Source organism: Hibiscus syriacus, unplaced genomic scaffold (genome assembly GCF_006381635.1).
Source record: "Hibiscus syriacus cultivar Baekdansim isolate YM2019G1 unplaced genomic scaffold, ASM638163v2 tig00002799_pilon, whole genome shotgun sequence".
NCBI lineage: Eukaryota > Viridiplantae > Streptophyta > Magnoliopsida > Malvales > Malvaceae > Hibiscus > Hibiscus syriacus.
In genome coordinates this window covers 1,249,381-1,268,683 of record NW_024061945.1, presented here as the reverse complement: position 1 = coordinate 1,268,683, position 19,303 = coordinate 1,249,381, and the positions used below count along the sequence as shown (strand labels likewise).

The window sequence follows — 19,303 nt, the reverse complement described above, 5'->3', positions numbered from 1 at the left end:
CGTTACATGGCGAATCCAGGCAAATAGCATTGGAATACAGTAAAGAGGATCCTGAGATACATCAAAGGAACCTCAAATGTTGCATTATGTTACGGAGGATCAAACTTACTAATCAATGGGTATGTAGATTCTGACTCTATAGAGGATTTGGATAAAAGCAAATCTACTACAGGATATGTGTTCAAAATTACTGGTGGAGTTGTAAGCTGGGTTTCAAAATTGCAGTCAGTTGTGGCTACATCCAAAACAGAGGCAGAATATGTAGCAGCTACACAAGCCAGTAAAGAAGCTATTTGGTTGAATATGCTATTGGAGGAGCTTGAGCACAATCAAGAGTATGTCTCTCTGTTTTGTAACAGTCAAAGTGCATTGCATTTAGCAAAGAATCCAGCATTTCATTCAAGGACAAAGCACATACGAGTTCAGTACCATTTCATTCGTGAAAAGGTGGAAGAAGGGACAGTAGATATACAGAAGATCCATACCAAAGACAACATAGCAGATTTCATGACAAAGGCGATCAATGCTGATAAATTTACCTGGTGTCGATCCTCCTGTGGCCTGTCAGAGATGTAAGCAACATGATGGTACAAGGTAGAAAGAATGGTTTGAATATATGATTGCTCCAATCAAATCTTCAAGTGGGAGATTGTTGAAAGTCAAAAGAAAATAGCATGGGGCTGCTAATTTTCTAGATGGCAGCCGGCTACTTTGATTTAATTCAAAGTTGGTTGCAAAGTTGTTTGAAAAATAAAATGGTAAAAATGAAACTTTTAGTCATTGAACTTTAGGGTATTTATAAGATTAGTCCTTAAACTTCAACTATAAATACCCTAGCTCATTTAGCTTCAAAACCATCCCAAAGCATTCTAGCTTTCTTCCAATACTAGAGAGAATTTAGAGAGTTTCTTGAGAGTTGTTTTCTCCTTTTTATCAAGAAAGAATTATCATTGTTTTCTCCTTGGTAGATCGAGAGAGGTTGTAATTCCTATTTTCTCATAGTGAAATTCTTCTACCGTTGCCCGTGGTTTTTACCCTAAATTTTTAGGGGTTTTCCATGTAAATTTTGTGTCTCTTTTATCTTCTTTTTTATTTTCTCAAATTATCAGTTGCGATTTTGTTATATCCGATAGCCGTCTTCCGTAACACTTTTAGATAACCAACTTTTGTATAAAGCTTAATCAATGAGTTGTATATAACAGTATTTCCATGCAACCCAGTATTCTTCATTTCATTCACATACTTGGTAGCTTCTTTAACACTTCCAACAAAAGCAAAAGCATTTATCAATACACCATAGACGACAACATCCAGCTCCACATTCGACTGAATCATCACATTGTATTGTCCTTCAGCTATTCCCAATTCTCCTAATTTCACTAAGCCTGAGATCACAGCACAATACGAAATGCAATCACTCACAAGTCCGGCTTCCTGCATCTCCTTCAGGTAGCATTTCGCCACGTGTGGCAAGTCCACAGTAGCTAAAATCTGTATAAGAGAACTATAACCGCATTTATCCGGAACTACACCATGACTCTGCATGCTATCAAATAGCCAACATGCTTTATCGTAGCTCTTCGCTATCCTGTAAGCTTTGATCATTACATTAAACTCAATGACAGTAAGCCTCTTCCTTTCTTGGCAACAGAGAAAAATATTTTTGACTTCAGAAACATGTCCCCTCTCCCCAAAGGCATCAATGTTGGCAGAGTAGCCGTCTGGACTCATTCCCTGCAAGGTGAAACCTCCTGAACCATAACCACGATTTCTCTAGAATCCCAACTTCTATGTACATTCTGGTCAGAGAAGATTGTGTATATTCTTCGATTTCAAGATGTCTTTCATCAATCTCGTGTATGAAGTCTTCCGATTCGCTAACCATTTGCCTTATCGAGTATGCATACAAGAGGGTGCGATAACTCACAGGATCCGATTCAAGCCTGGCCTCCTTCATCTTTGCAAAGTAGTCTGCTGCCATCTTTATATCATCGTACTTCACATGAAGGGATATGAGAATATTATACGTCCTCGTGTCGGGAAGGCACTTTAACTCCTCCATCTTCTTTATCAGTGAAGCCACTTCGTTTAACCGTCCATGGTTACCGCAAATGTCAATCATGGTATTAAAACTAATAGTAGTCGGAACAATCCCTTCTCTAAGCATGAGTTCAAATGTGTCAGAAGCCTCTCGAACCTGCCCTGCCTTACCATATGTTTCTATCAAAGAATTATTGGTATATGAGCTCAAATGCGAATCACTTCCCACAGCACTGGATGTTTCACCTCCATCATACCTCAAAGATCCATTGAATGACCATTTCTTGAAAAACTCCTCCGCTTTTCGAAACTCGCCGACTTTCTTATACAACTGTACGACGATCCCCATAGTTACCTCATCAGGCTCCATCTCTTTCTTTTTCATCTTGCCAAGCCAATAAAGAGCTTGTTACTTCATCCCACCTTTACTATAAACATCAATCAGAGTACTGTAAGTAGAATTAATTGAATCAATCCCTCTAAAGCTCATCTCATTCCATAACCTCTCAACATAGCCCCATTTATGAGCTTTACCAAGAATTCTGAACATGATGTTATAATGAATTACATTCAACTCATAACATTGTTTTCTCTTGAACCACTCAAAAATCTCTATACTAGATACTAGAGAATTTAGATAGTTTTCTTGAGAGTTGTTTTCTCTTTTTTATCAAGAGAGAATTGTTATTGTTTTCTCCTTGTTAAATCGAGAGAAGTTGTAATTCCTATTTTCTCATGGTGAAATTCTTCTATCTTTACCCATGATTTTTACTTTATATTATTTAGGGGTTTTCCACGTAAAATTTCTGTCTTCTTTATCTTCTTTTTTATTTTCTCAAATTATCAGTTGCGATTTTGCTCTATCCGATAGCCGTATTCCGTAACAATTGGCATCAGAGCCAGGTTTGAGTGTGTAATATCTACTTATTGTCTTTGTGGTTTCCACTAAAAGGTAGATCCTCCAACATAAGAAAGTAAGAAGGTATTACCCATTCTTTGAAGGTTCTAGAGAACTATTCACGATATTACCCATTCTTTGAAGGTTCTAGAGAACTATTCACGATAGTGAAATAGTGGGAGCTATCCGTAAAAGATGCTATGGCAACGAAATTTGATATTGAAAAATTCAATGGGAGAAATTTCTCATTGTGGAAATTGAAGATGAAGGCCATCCTGAGGAAAGACGGATGTCTAGCAGCTATCAGTGAAAGGCCGGTAGATTTTACAGATGACAACAAATGGATCGAAATGGACAGGAATGTTATGGCAAAATTTCATCTAGCATTAGCAGATGAAGTATTATCAAGCATCGAGGAGAAGAAGACAGCTAAGGAGATATGGGATCATCTCACCAAATTGTATGTGGCCACATCGTTGCACAATAAAAGTTTCCTTAAGAGGAAATTGTACACTCTCCGTATGCCAGAATCTACTTCAGTGACGGAGCACTTAAACACGCTGAACACTTTATTTTCTCAGCTTACATCCTTAAGATGTACAATAGGAGAACAAGAACGTGTTGAACTTCTACTTCAAAGTCTACATGATTCATATGATCAACTCATCATCAACTTGACAAACAATAATGTTACTAGTCTAGTCTTCGATGACGTTGTAGCTGTTGTTCTACGAGAAGAAAATCGGCGCAAGAACAAGGAAGAGAGACAAGTAAATCTGTAACAAGAAGAAGCGTTGACAACGATGAGAGGGAGATCAACAGAACGTGGTCAAAGCAGCATTCACAAACATGGTAGATCAAAGTCGAGAAGCAAGAAGAATTTAAAGTGCTACAACTGTGAAAAGAATGGTCACTTGAAGAAGAATTGTTTGAGTCTAAATAAAAACTCCAATCCACAAGGCAATACCGCAAACACTTCAGATGATTAAGATGCTCTATGTTGTGAAGCGTCAACCACCGTGGAAGGCAGAAAAAGATTTGCAAATATATGGCTCATTAATTCGGGAGCAACATATCACATGACCTCAAGAATAGAATGGTTCCATCATTTTGAACAATTCTCAGGAGGATCTGTTTATAGTTGCGATGATCATGCCTTAGAGATCATTGGCGTGTGAACCATCAAATTGAAGATGTATGATGGAACAATTAAAGTTGTTCGAGATGTGCGGCACGTGAAAGGCCTGAAGAAAAATTTATTATCCTACGGATTGTTGGATAATAATGCAAGCAAGATTGAAACACAGAAAGGAATTATGAAGGTGTTCCATGGAGCGCTTGTGGTGCTGAAAGGCGAAAAGATAGCTGTAAACTTATGCATGCTGAAGGGAGAAACTTTGCTAGAAGCAGAAGCCTCAGTTGCCTCATGTAGTTTAGATTCTGCAATGTTATGGCATCAGAAACTTGGACACATGACAGAACAAGGAATGAAAGTCCTTGTGGAACAAAAGCTACTTCCAGGCTTAACAAAGGTATCACTTACTTTGTGTGAGCATTGCATAATAAGTAAGCAGCACCGGTTGAAATTCAACATGTCCAATTCTAGAGGCAAAAGTGTTCTAGAATTGGTTCATTTTGACGTATGGCAAGCACCAGTTACATCCCTAGGCGGAGAAAAATACTTTGTCTCATTTATTGATGACTACTCTAGGAGATGTTGGGTGCACCCTATTAAGAAAAAGTCAGACGTGTTTTCAATTTTCAAAAACTTCAAAGCGCGGGTGGAACTTGATTCTGGAAATAAGATCAAGAGTTTCAGAACATATAATGGAGGATAATACACAAGTGAAGAATTTGATGACTTTTACAGGAAAAGCTGTAACACCCTATCCCGTACCTGACCCGGATACGAGTTCAAGATGTCACATTGACTTTTAAAACATTATTCTTATAAAATAATTAAACTTTTAAACTTATATTAAGAAAATATAATAAATACTACTAAATTATGCTTCATTATAAAAATTTGAAAAGATACGTATTTATGAATAGTACTATACGGTATGAACAGTACCATGGACAGTAATGAACAATACCATGAATAGTATCATGAACAGTGCTACAGTGCATCGATACATTGCTATAGTGCATCGATACATTGCTACAGTGCATCGGTACACAAAATAGCTTCAAAATATCCATCCATCGATGCACCCCTTAATGCATCGATGCACCTTCAAAAATTATCTCAGTGCATCGGTACATACTCATAGTGCATCGATGCACCTGCCTAAAATAGTCTATTCATCCGAAAATCTCACACGTCACCCAAATTTCATGTATAAAATCCTTATTATGCTACTAAATTCATCTATAACAACTTTAACAAATTTCTATCATTCCAACATCTTATAATCTTCCATATTTCATCCAAATTCTTAAAGCTAAGAATCATACCAAATTTTCCATGTTATCCAAACTTTGATTTTACACTTATGACTTCTTATTCACACCTATGACAAGTCAAATTTAGTTTCAAATTCAACTTATCAACTCTTTTCCAAGAATTCACTTAAAAACTAATTTTCTTTAATCTTTCATAACTTCTTCATCTTTTGATTTTAAGATAACTTAAGCTTTCCTTAAGCTTAGTTATCATCTAATGATCAAAACCCACTCTTAAAATTAACAAATAATCAAAAAAATAGAAAACTCACCTTTGCTCTAGCTTGGGCACGTTGGAGAAGAAAAGAAGATGAAGAAGAGAATTGTCTGGAGACTTATCTCTTCAATCATTAATAATTACCAAAAACTTTCAGGAAATATCTCCACATAAATCATTAAACTATTCAATTATTCTACTTTAATCACCAAATTTTGAAATTTTACAATTTGATCACTAACCCGGTATTGAGGATGTTACACGAGCTCCATCAAATGCAATAGAGTTGAAGACACCAATGGAGATGTGGACTAGGAAACCAGTTGATTATTCAAACCTCCATGTATTTGGAAGTATTGTGTATGTGATGTACAACTCCCAAAAAATTTCAAAGTTGGATCCAAAATCCAAGAAATGCAAATTCTTGGGGTATGTTGATGGAGTAAAAGGGTATCGCTTGTGGGATCCCACTGCCCTCAAAGTGATCATTAGCAGAGATGTTATATTTGTAGAAGATAAACTACAAAGAAAAGAAGACAATGATAGCGCTGAAAAGTCAGAGACTACACAGATGCATGAGGAAAAAGAGTTTGAACAAGGAGATTCTTCTGAAGCAAAACCAGCACATGATGAACAAGAACCAGAGAGTTATGAAGCTCCAATAACTCGTTAATTAGATCATGTGAGAAGACGTCCCAATTGGCACTCATATTATATTATAGAAGGAAATATTGCATACTGTCTTTGAACAGAGGACGGTGAGCCATCAACATACCAATAGGTAATAAACAGCTCAGATGCTTCACTATGGAAGATGGCAATGGAAGAAGAAATTGAATCCCTTCATAAAAATAATACATGAGACCTTGTGTCACTACCACAAGGAAGGAAGCCAATTGGTAACAAATGGGTCTTCAAAATCAAGCGAAATGGTGATGATCAAGTGAAGAGGTATCGTACAAGACTGGTGGTCAAAGGATATGCTCAAAAAGAAAGTATTGATTTCAATGAAATATTTTCTCATGTGGTTCCACTAACAACAATTCAAGTAGTTTTGGCAATGTGTGCTAAATTGAACTTACATCTAGAGCAGCTAGATGTTAAAACAGCTTTTCTTCATGGAAATCTTGAAGAAGGGATTTACATGCTCCATCCTAAAGGTTTTGAAGAAAAAGAAAAGAAGAACTTGGTTTACAGGTTGAAAAAATCTCTGTACGGTCTAAAGCATGTATTGAGGTGTTGGTATAAGAGATTTGATTCCTTCATTATGTGCCTTGGATACAACAGACTTAATGCAGACCCTTGTGCTTATTTCAAGAGGTCTGGTGATAACGATTTTGTTATATTGTTGTTGTATGTGGATGACATGTTGATTACAGGACCCAACAAAGATCGTATTGAAGAATTGAAGGCACAACTGGCTTGGGAATTTGAAATGAAGGACTTGGGATCAGCAAACAAGATTCTAGGGATGCAAATTCACCGAGTCAGAAGTAATAGGAAGATTTGGCTTTCACAAAATAATTGCTTGAAGAAGATCTTGTCAAGATTCAACATGCAAGATTGTAAGCCAATTTCTACCCCTATTCCTATTAACTTCAAATTATCCTCTAGTATGAGTCCTAGCAGTGAAGAAGAGAGGATGGAGATGTCTCGAGTACCATATGCATCAGCAGTGGGAAGTTTAATGTTCTCTATGATATATACAAGACCAGACATTTGCACAAGCAGTGAGAGTGGTTAGTCGGTACATGGCGAATCCAGGCAAATAGCATTGGAATATAGTAAAGAGGATCTTGAGTACATCAAAGGGACCTCAAATGTTGCATTATATTACGGAGGATAAAATTTACTTATCAATGGGTATGTCGATTCTGACTATGCAGAGGATTTGGATAAAAGCAAATCTACTATAGGATATGTGTTCAAAATTGTTGGTGGAGCTGTAAGCTGGGTTTCAAAATTGCAGCCAGTTGTGGCTACATCCACAACAGAGGCAGAATATGTAGCAGCTAAACAAGCCAGTAAAGAAGCAATTTGGTTGAAGATGCTATTGGAGAAGCTTGGGCACAATCAAGAGTATGTCTCTCTGTTTTGTGACAGTCAAAGTGCCTTGCATCTAGCAAGGGATCCAACATTTCATTCAAGGACAAAACACATACAAGTTCAGTACCATTTCATTCATGAAAAGGTGGAAGAAAGAATGATAGATATGCAGAAGATCCATACCAAAAACAACATAGCAGATTTCATGACGAAGGCAATCAATGTTGATAAATTTACCTGGTGTCGATTGTCTTGTGGCCTGTCAGAGACGTAAGCAACATGATGGTACAAGGTATAAAGAATGGTGTGAAGATATGATTGTTCCAATAAAATCTTCAAGTGAGAGATTGTAGAAAGCCAAAAATATGGGGTGCACCGAAAGTACAATTAATGCACCGAAAGTGGAAACAAATTTCCACCTATTTTGTTGAAAATTTAGACAATGGTAAATCACAATTTAGTTATTGTACTTTAGGGTATTTACAAGATTAATCCTTAATCTTCAACTATAAATACCCTAATCCATTTAGCTTCAAAATCATCCCAAATCATTATAGCTTTCTCCCAATACTAAAGAATTTAGAGAGTTTTCTTGAGAGTTGTTTTCTTCTTTTTATCAAGAGAGAATTGTTATTGTTTTCTCCTTGTTAGATCAAGAGAAGTTGTAATTCTTATTTTCTCATAGTGAAATTCTTCTATCTTTGCACGTTGTTTTTATCCTATATTATTTAGGGGTTTTCCACTGTAATACCATAATTTTGTCCGGGCAATTTAATTAATTTGAAGATGCTTGAGAATTAATTTGGAGGTTTTCTGTTCGATGATGAATTAATTCAAGTGATAAATCATGGGCATTTACGTTTGAAAGCTTGGAGTGCTTAATTTGATTGATCGTATATGTTTCATTTTGGAGATTGAGAGGCAAATTAAAATTCAACCCCAAATTAATCATCTAGAGTCCATCTCACAAGCTCAAACCAAATTACAAAATAATAGATCCAATTACAAAGCCCAACAGTAATTACATTCAAGCCCAGGCTTCAAGACAAGACCCGGTTTTGGCAGATAGCTCCCACTTGAAGGCTTTTTTCTGCTCCACGTCACTCGGTCACCAGTTGTGTAGATCAAACAGCAGTCTTGAGCACCACGCCCAACAGCAGCCCCTGTCGACCACCCGTGAATCCACAACAGGAGACCCATGCGTTACAGCAGCCCCATGCTGCCCACGTGAAGACCCTGTGCCCATGCTCCAATGTAGCACCCCAACCGAGAAAACAACACTATGCCCGAGCAGACAGGCTCAACTCCCCAGCTTATTTTCCATGCTCGCTCGTGCTTGAGACGACGCCCTACAGACACACGAAAAGAGGATGATAGAACCAAGCAGGGGATATAACCATTTTTCAACAACAAACAAAAGGGAGGGGATCTCGGTTGAGGAAGCAAAAACCAACACAAAAATTCACCAACAGACATAAAACAAAGTAGCCCTTCGAAATAGAAATCATCAACAACAGGGGGGGCCAAAAAAAGGGACAGACACGAGAGAGCTAGAAAAGAAATGAATACAGAGGAAGGAGGGGGTTCTCGGCTAGCAATCAACTTTTCCTTTGGTTTTTTTTTAGTCTATTTGATATGGTTCTTAAGTTTATGCGCATCCTATTTTGGTCCCAAATGTTATCTTATTAAACTTTTACTGTTTAGACGTTCGACCTTTACATTCTTTGCATGTTTCTTTTGGTTCTATGTATGTTTAATGTTTATTAGAATTTTAATCCTTCAAGATGGTGATTTGTTTTATTTTAGCTGCGTCGTTTATTTTTGTATAGTATTGATGTTTTAGTTTTTAGTCTACTTGTAATTAAGTTTGTAAAGTTTTATTTAATATTATTTAGTCCTCGTTTTAGTAAACATGATTATTATCTTAAACTTATAATTTGTTGTGTTTTTATTTGTTATAGTCATATTTGTTCTTTAAATATTATTATGAACATAGTATGTAATTTTTAGTTATAAAATATGTATATAATTTTTATATTAAAGTGCTGCATTGTTGGAATATTTTGTATATATTTTTTTCTAATTGGATGATTATATATGATAATTTTTAAAGCATGTTAGCCTCATTTTCTTGACCTAACCTAATCACATAATTGGATTAAGGGTAATACTCTTTTAATTTAAAACTATTGAAACGACTTCTCTTAACTTACTAGAGGGTTGTTTTGACGATTTTAAATTAAAAGTGTATCCCAACAGTGTCACCAAAAGAATTGATTAATCATTTTAAAATTTGGGAATGAAAGAAAAAAAAATTTCGGCTATTTAAATTATTTGAGAAAAGATCGTTAGAACTCACCTAAAGATCTGGTCTCGATATTTTTAAATAATCGAATATCCTTTATCTTTCTAATGACTTGGTAATTTTTAAATTAACATATTTTGTTGCTTTTCAATGTTACAAATTTTCATTTTTTGTTGTTTAAAGGGATCATAAATCAAATTAAATTCGAACATGTGAAATTCATTGCAAAGACATTAATTAATCGACTAGGTACCGATTTTAGGGCGTTGTGGGGGTGCTAATCCTTCCCCACACGTAACCGACTCCCGAACCCGGATTTTGGTAATGCTGACCGCAAATTTGTCGTTTTAATTAAAATTAATTTTTATTTAAAATGACAACGTTTTTTTGGGTGCCCAATCACACCCTAATCAAAGATTGGTGGCGACTCCTCGAACCATATATTTTTATCGTAAAAGGATTTCCAAATTTTCGAAATGATAGGTTTTCTAAATTTGCATTGTTTTTAATTAAAATTCAATTGAAAAGAGAATAATTAAAAATGACGCGGGTTTTTAAAACTCGCCCCCCTCCGTTAAAAATCGTTTCGACAGCTTGGCGACTCCGCTGGGTACTTTTTAGAGAGTCAGGCCGATAGTCGATTAATTAATTGTCTTTGCAAACGAAATTTATAAGTTCATTTTAATTTGGTTTTTGATCCCTTGTTTGTTTTAAATTTCTTGTTTACATTTAATTGGTTATTTGGTTAACGAATAAATAGTTGTACTAACGTGTGATTTGCGTGTTTCAGTTTTCTGACTTTAGTTTGTTGATTTCCTTGGATCGAGGCAAAGGATTATGAATTTCCCTTCACTGTCGCTATAACCTTTTGATAATTAGAGCATTCTTACTGTGCTCTGTCCCGTTAGGTAGAGGTGAACGCTACGCTTACGTGAGAAAAATTATTTTTCTCCGCATGGGCTTTAGCAAGTAACCTCTGGGGTACATACCTTATGTTTACGAGTGAAACATTGAGTTTCCTCGCATGGACATAGGGAAATGTATCCTCTCGAAATGAACTTGATCCGTTTTAAACCTATAATGGGTGAGGATCGAGGGTTTGGCAAGCCCAAGGGGGCACCAGCAAAGGACGATTCGAGGACCCTTTAGTGATATCAAAACTCTACCCATTTTATGTTGAATCTTTGTACGCAGACACAAAGGGGAAACTCATTCTAACCTGTTCCTCGAATTTATTTTTGCAATAAGTATGAGAACTAGAAAAGCATACGGTTAGGTTTTATATTTCCGTACGAAGCATGTGAATTATATACCATACGGTTAGGATTTATTGTGAACTACAAAGCATAAGGGTAGATATCATGTCGGGTAGAATCTACTAAAGCATGATCGGGTAACTAGCATGTGAAGGTAGGTTTTATTTGATGTTTATAATGCTTATTATCTTATTGTGTACTAACCCATTTTTATTCTTTATCCTTTTTATTTTGATTTTATTGCATTTACATCCTCATGTCATCGAGGGGTGTTAATTCACAAGTGATTGACTAACAAGAAGGCTGACCATATTGAGGCAAGAAATTCTCTACCATGTAGTCAAAACCGGGAGATCCATAGATGTTCAAATGATCCATTAAGAAGGGAACTCGATGAATGAAGAGATCTGAAATTGATAGAAGAATTCCTTTGAAGGTGCAAAGGCCAAGATGTTGACTCAAGGGATAGAGACGGCCATACCAAGGACGAGAAGATCATTCATAATGACATGAAGACTACTTCACATTGGAGGAAAGAAAGAAGATTTCATGATTCAATTTAAGGACATATGACGTCATCAAAGGTGATGAAATACTCCTACAACTTTGGGTGCAATACCAGATCACATGAAGAGTACGACTTAAGGAAATGAAGAGATGAAGAATCACAGTTGTATTTTGACTACGTGGTGTATTTACTGAATTCTTGTTGCCTAAGTGAACGATTGTTCTATAAGTGGTCACTTTCGGAATTAACACCTCGTGCATTTGCATCTACATTTGCATTCTTATTTTCGTACTTGCTCATTAATTTATTTTGCTATTGTTTGTTTTTTGTCATTTTGTTACCTTATTTGTACTGACTTGTTTTTGCGTTATCTGTATTGCATGATCATGACATAATCAAAAGGTGTCGATTTATGAGTGGTCAGTATAGTAAAAGGTTTTTATGATGGACAAGGGGTTTCATGATCAAGTAGACTATAACACAGATGAGAAATGGCATCCTAAGAAAGCTTCGAGAATAGTGGAAAGATATGCACCTGAAGATCGCGTGGCTGAGAAAGAGCAAAAGGAGATTAGAGAGATAAAAGAGCATATGTACAGGATGATGGATATGATAGATGCTTTGTCCAAAAGAATAGAGACTTCTACAACAGAGCTCGACAGAAGCAACCTTGAGGTGTCAAATATGCAAGAGACTACTTTAGAACCTACTGATTCTAGCCAGTATGAAAGGCCACACACAATCATTGTTCGTATCAACGAGCTGTTTGGAAACGCCATAGAAATAGTGGCAACTACATAAATTCAGAAGGATGAAAAGAAGCCATGTAGTCAGAAATCGGTGGTATTTGATAGTCCACTCCAGACATCAGTGGGAGTAAAACTTAAAATTCCAGTCTAACCCAAGTGGAGAGGTAGCTCTCATTTTGATTCTATCCCTATATCATATAAGGAGTTGTATGATGCACTGTTAGAAGCCCGAGAAGTAGCTTCGCATTATGTGAAGCCTTTGCAACCTCCATATCCAAAATGGTATGACGTTAATGTTCGTTGTGAATATCATGTCGGGGTTCAAGGACATTCTATTGAGAATTACACTGTCTTCAAACATCGAGTCTAACATCTTTTGAATCGTGAAGTTTTAGAATTCGAAATGAAAGGTCGACTGGGTTTGGTGACTGATTATCTAATTAAAGTGGAGCCAAAAGTGTTCAAAGGTAAAGGTATCAGTGAGGACATCCAAGAAGAAGATAGTTTGCCAAGATATGAAGCCCAGATTCTTCATTTAAGAAGCGAGAATGATAGATTGAGTAGAGAGATAGACGTTATGTGTGATAGTTTTCAAAGGATCAGCCACGCCTTTAAATTTGCCGGCATAAGAAATGTCCTAGAGGAGTGGATAGCAGGGGTCGCTAAATTAAAGAATGATGTTGTGCAGTGGAGAAAGAATTACTAGGTGCATGAAGGCTGAGCGGATAAGTTTTCTTATGAATTACAGATTACAGAGAAAAGGCGCGATACAACTATCAATGATTTGGGTAGATATCAAGCCGAAAATCAGACATTGAATTTGGCCATAGCTAACATGGAAATCTCACATCAACACCACAAGCAGGAGAGTGAAGCTGAGCTAGAAGCCACTAAAGCCAAGAACAAGAAGTTGATGAAGATGGTGGATGATTGTAGTAATCTTATGCAAGAGTTTCATAACCACAACGACTTTCTTACAAGGAAAAATCAACAGCAGTGTTTGCAGTTTCGAGAATCGGCACTCAAGATAGAGAAGAGGGACAATGTCATGAAACAGGTTATGACCCAAGCAAGCAATGTGGCTAACAAATGGGTTGGTTTAGCTGGCTTTGCAAGAGAATTGAAATAGATAGACAAATCGACCCCCGAGCATGAGTGGAAGTTAAATTGGCTTTTGAAGGAGATAAAAAAGCTAGGAGCGAAAGCTGTCCATTATCTGTAAAAGTTTGTTTGATGTACCAAAACCTTGGTGTTCAATGAAAGTTGTTTTAAGATGGTCACTCTAAAATGACACCTTTTGTATTTGCATTTAGCATTTGCATTTGCATTGCATGTTTTTATTTAAGCATTTTTACATGCATTAATTATGAAAACATGAAAATAACTTATGAGAGGTTATGTGACAGTAATAACCAGATCATTCATTCATACCACTTCATCATCATCATGAACAAACAAATAGAAGCAATGGAACAATCTAATGAGAAATTACAAGATCAGTTGGTCAGGTTACAATAAGATACGAGGAATCAAACATCAGGGTCTCTGCAAGGCACATCGAATCAAATGATCCAGGTTCTGGCAACCAAGGCTATTGGTAGAAAGGAAATCACTGATAAAGGACACCAGTCTCATCAGATTAGTGCATCAAGAGTGATACTTTGCCCCGGAGCATCTAACTCAAACCAAGGGAAGAGCCTCGTCAATTATGGGCAGTTTGAGAATGAGTTCAAGTGGTTGAATGAAGCCATTAAAGATATGAAGATTGTTAATGCCACTAACAAGGAGTTAGAAGCTAGAGAACTCAGTTTGGTCCCTGATTTGGTCATCCCATATGAATTTAGGGTGCCTAACTTTGAAAAATATGATGGCACCAGTTGCCCCCTAAATCATCTGAAAATGTTTTGCAGAAAGATGGAAGGGTACTTAGATGATGATAATATTTTGATTCATTACTTCCATGACAGTCTTGCAGGGCCAGTTGTGGTATGGTACAATCATCTAAACAAAGAGCAGATCAAGACATGGGTCAACCTAGCTGATGCTTTTCTAGGGCAATATCAATATGTTACAGGCTTGTCCCCAAAACGTCATCACCTTCAAAAGATAAGGATGAAAGCTACCAAGAGCTTCAAAGAATATGCCCTAAGATGGAGAGGAATGGCAGCACAAGTTCAGCCTCCTTTGTTAGAAGAAGAAATATCATATATGTTTCACGATTCTCTTCCAGCTCCTTTCTTTGAGTTAATGATGGTAAATTCGATGAATGACTTCAAGGATCTTATGATGGCTGGTGAGGTAATTGAAGATGCAATCATCAAAGGAAACTTGAAAGTCACTTCCAAACGTCCAACTGATCAAGAGCGAAAAGCTGATGAGGTGAATGAATGTCACATCCAGAGCTCCCACACCCGCAAAAGAAAAGGGGCAGTAGTGTACTCTAGTCGTCCGAAGAAAGTCCCAAGATCGAAAAATAATTTGAAAGTATTTCAAATTTCTATTTCAGATATGTATCCCCATTTGGTTAAAGGTCAATACCTCACACCAAGGCCAGTGAAAGTGCAAACAGACCCTTCTGCTCATAGCTATGATCAAGATAGTGTTTGTGATTTTCACTTGGGGGCATTGGGGCATTCTACGGGAAATTGCAGGTCACTGTTAAAGGAGATAGATATGCTTGTGGAAAAGGGGACATTGACTCAGGAATTGGTGAAACAATGGATGACGAGCTCGAGTGGAGTACCAGAGCACAATGTGTAGTACCCGATCGAATCAAACACCACTGCATCAGAAGAGTAATGGGACGTTCTGACTGCACATAAATCATTTTATTCATCATGAAACTTTTTGTCATTTGCAACATCTTGTTTGAACATGTTTTTTGGGGCTTTCTCATCAGTTTTTTGTAATGATATTTAAATGAATTCATGTTACTTTAAGAATGGTGAGCATTGAATCAAATTCATGATTTGAAATTCTTTGAATATCAATTGAATTAAAAGCTCTTTAATGATTAGAGTTATAAATCTTTGACAAAATGGCAAGGTTGAAACCTGATAAAACAAGGACCTTGACCTTATCCCCAGAAAATACAATCGAACACCATACCTTTTTTTATTTGCAGGGACCGATATAGCCTTCTTCTATCATAATGTAATGAACCATAGGATTGGTATTCAGGTATGCATATGAGCGGACAACATGGGGCATCTTTTGTGTATGACATTACAAAACTGTCTAGACCATTTTTGTTAATGACGTTCGATGATGACTATGATCTTTACGGATGGAATAGTCGAGTAGGTGAATCTAGTTTAGGTCAGTTGCTTGGAAACTAAACTCTAACGGTGAGATTTTCTGACTTTCAACAACACCTAGACTATAACAGGTTCTCCTTGACAAGCTTAAGAAACGGAATCCGTATACCCAAATATAAATATATATAAATTTATAATATGTATATACAATAAAGCTGAGCTATTCCACTAAGGCAATTGGTTATAGAGGAAACTCGAAAGCCCTGGCTTTATGAATAGATTATATTCAAACCATGACCTTGATCGGGTACTTGGCAATTTGGTGTATGCTCCACTGTGATTGTCAAGTCAAAGACTTTGTGATGAGATGAATCCTTTAGTTAGCCCGATAAACGCAAATTAAAATAAAGCTGAGCTATTCCACTAAGGAAATTGGTTATAGAGGAAACTCGAAAGCCCTGGCTTTATGAATAGATTATATTCAAACCATGACCTTGATCGGGTACTCGGCAATTCGGTGTATGCTCCACTGTGATTCTCAAGTCAAAGACTTTGTGATGAGATGAATCCTTCAGCTAGCCCGATAAAGGCAAATTACAATAAAGTTGATTTCAGCTAGCCAGACAATGGAAAATTAAATCAAGTTTATCTAAATAAGGAGTTGCGGCAAAAATGGACTAAGGGAGTTAAGGAACATCTGTTATAGTCAATTTCATACGTGCACTCAGAAATTTCATTTTTAGATCGATATTTCTGCACTGCCTTGGTTAGAGGAGTCTACGAAGCTTGAACAAACGGAAGATTTCAAAGAAGTGAAATGGAAGTGTTCTAGAAAGTCTAGTAATTGATTGTGCTAGTTGCGTCATTTTGTCTGCATCCGATTAAAATACCAAGCAAAGAAATAAGGGCATGTTGCGATGTTCACAATGATCAAGAAAGAAGTGATATTTTGGTGGTTGAAACCTTAGAAAATAGGAAGCCAACCTGAAGCCAACCCCTCAATTTTGACACTTGTCAAAGAGCTATAACCCTGAAAATATTAAAGAGCTATTGATTCTTTTGATATTCTGTGAACTCATGTTTATGATTTGATTCGATTGTGAGCCTGAATTAAGGGGCAATATTTTATAAAATTCTTTCATTCTTTTATCCCTAAAATAAGAGAAAGGGGAAAACATTTTCAAACAGGACAGTTCAAATGTGAAAGGCCCTTGAAGCTGGTGAGTCTCATTGTGCCTCTATGGGAGAAGAAGAATAAACAATGTCAGAACATGAAGCATTCCATAATCTTGAAGCAGATGGTCCGAGAAATCAGAATGGATGAAGGATAGAACTGGCAGGATTTCCTTGTGACGCTATCAGTAACCCATCAAGAAGTAGATGATCGCCATATTTGAAAGGGGCACATACCCTAGCTTGTATGAAGAGAAGAATTGATCACTTCTTAGGTAGAATGAAAAGAAGCCCTCATACTATTTGACAACACTACTGTGTAGTGACACCAAAATAAGAATATCCAAGTTAGGATATTTTGGGCACGAAGAGATCCATGAATACCCACTCTGGGACACGACTGAACCCACATCATGTTGAGATGACGAGATTCAGACCAAGGAGGCATGAAGAATGAGCCTTACAAATTGAGGTGATGGGGCATTTTGAAGGCCCGTACTAGTATGAGATAATGTCAGGGCACGACTGAGCCCAGATCATGTTGATATGACAATATTCAGACCAAGGAGGCATGAAGAATGAGCCTTACAAATTGTGGTGTTGGGACATTTTGAAGGCCCGTACCTGTATAAGATAATGTTGGGGCATGATTGAACCCCCATAATGTGGAGATGACAAGATCCAGACCAAAAGACATGGAGAATGAGCCTTACAATTTGAGGTGTTGGGGCATTTTGAAGATCCGTACCAGTACAAGATGATGTTGGGGCACTAGTGAAGACCTGTTTCAGCTAGAGACTAGAGGAACCAACTAAGGTTGAATGATGGGTTGTTGTTAACCTCTCGGTATGAAATGATATAAACAAGCCTTATTTGATGTTTGATTAAATGTGGTGAAAAGAAAATTGGGATAGGTTCTCTTGGCATCATATTTCAAGAGTCAAATCAGAATAGTCGCAACTCTCCCTTTGATCTTGGCGGAGTTTCGCATATTCATATACATGGTCTCCGAGAATGGGGTAACACAGTTATACTTCTAACCATAGCAAGAACTTGAGAGAGAAAAACATTTTCTCCGAAATGAAGATAGAGAACGAAAACGACAAGAAGATAGAAGAAGATCAGAGGGCTCGTCAAAGATGCGAGTTGGAAACTATGAGTTGCTACACGAGCATATGAAGTGGACCCTTGAAAGAATGATCAGATAGAAGAAGATCAAGCTCACCACTCTGGAGCCAAGTGAAGATTGATTTAACATTTATGCATTCATGTTAACATCATTTGCATAAAAGAAAATGCATAACAGTGATACATTGAATTGCATTTGTGTTTCTTGCATAAATACATGATTTTGACAGATCTTCCGGCGAAAAGAGAAGATGCAGAATGTTAAAATCCCGATGATTGAAAGGGAGATTTCAAACCTCAAATGCCAAGAATTGCATTTTAAGAGACATACCCTGAAGAACATAGAGGTCTAATCCACAGAATAAGTATTGCTTTGAAGTGAAGACCATCAGCTGTAGAAGAAAAACAAAGATTTTCGTGTATGAAGAAAGACTTGCACACATGAGATTGGAGCAAAGTTAATCTTAAGCCTTCACCAAAGAGGAGTGAAGTAGATCAATCTGAAGCCTTCACCGGAGAATAGTGAAGCAAACAATCTTCAGCCTTCACCGAAGAGTAGTGAAGCAATTCATCTTAAGCCTTCACCAAATAGTAGTGAAGCAAATCAATCTTAAGCCTTCACCAAAGAGTAGTGAAGCACCACCTTAAGCCTTCACCGAAGAGTAGTGAAGCAAATCCATTAATAAAACCTTCGGGTATGATATTTTCACATGAATTTGAAAATGAAAACAAAATGATGTTTTAAGAAGATTAAATTTTTGAAAACGAAGAATGCGATTTTCAAAATTTCACCATTTATAAGTCTTTCGGGCCATCAGTAAGTCTTTCGAGCATGATGCTTAAATCATTTGGGTCATCTGTAAGCCTTTAGAGCAAGATGATAAGTCCTTCGGGCCATCCATAAAACCTTCGGGTAGGATGTTTTCTCATGAATTTGAAAGTGAAAAATGATGTTTTAAGAAGATGAAATTTTTGAAACGAAGAATGTGATTTTCAAAATTTCACGATTTATAAGTCCTTCGGGCCATCAGTAAGTCTTTCGAGGATGATGCTTAAATCCTTCGGGTCATCTTAAGCCTTTAGAGCAAGATGATAAGTCATTCGGGCCATCCATAAAACCTTCGGGTAGGATGTTTTCAAATGAATTTGAGAATGAAAAAATGATGTTTTAAGAAGATGAAATTTTTGAAAACGAAGAATGCAATTTTTAAAATTTCACGATTTATAAGTCCTTCGGGCCATCAGTAAGTCTTTCGAGCATGATGCTTAAATCCTTTGGGT

General features: G+C 36.9%; 1 pseudogene; it reads right to left on the bottom strand.

The window, feature by feature from the left end:
- The window catches only part of LOC120151217, a 28,737-nt pseudogene that overhangs the window by 4,438 nt on the left and 4,996 nt on the right, over positions 1-19,303 (bottom strand).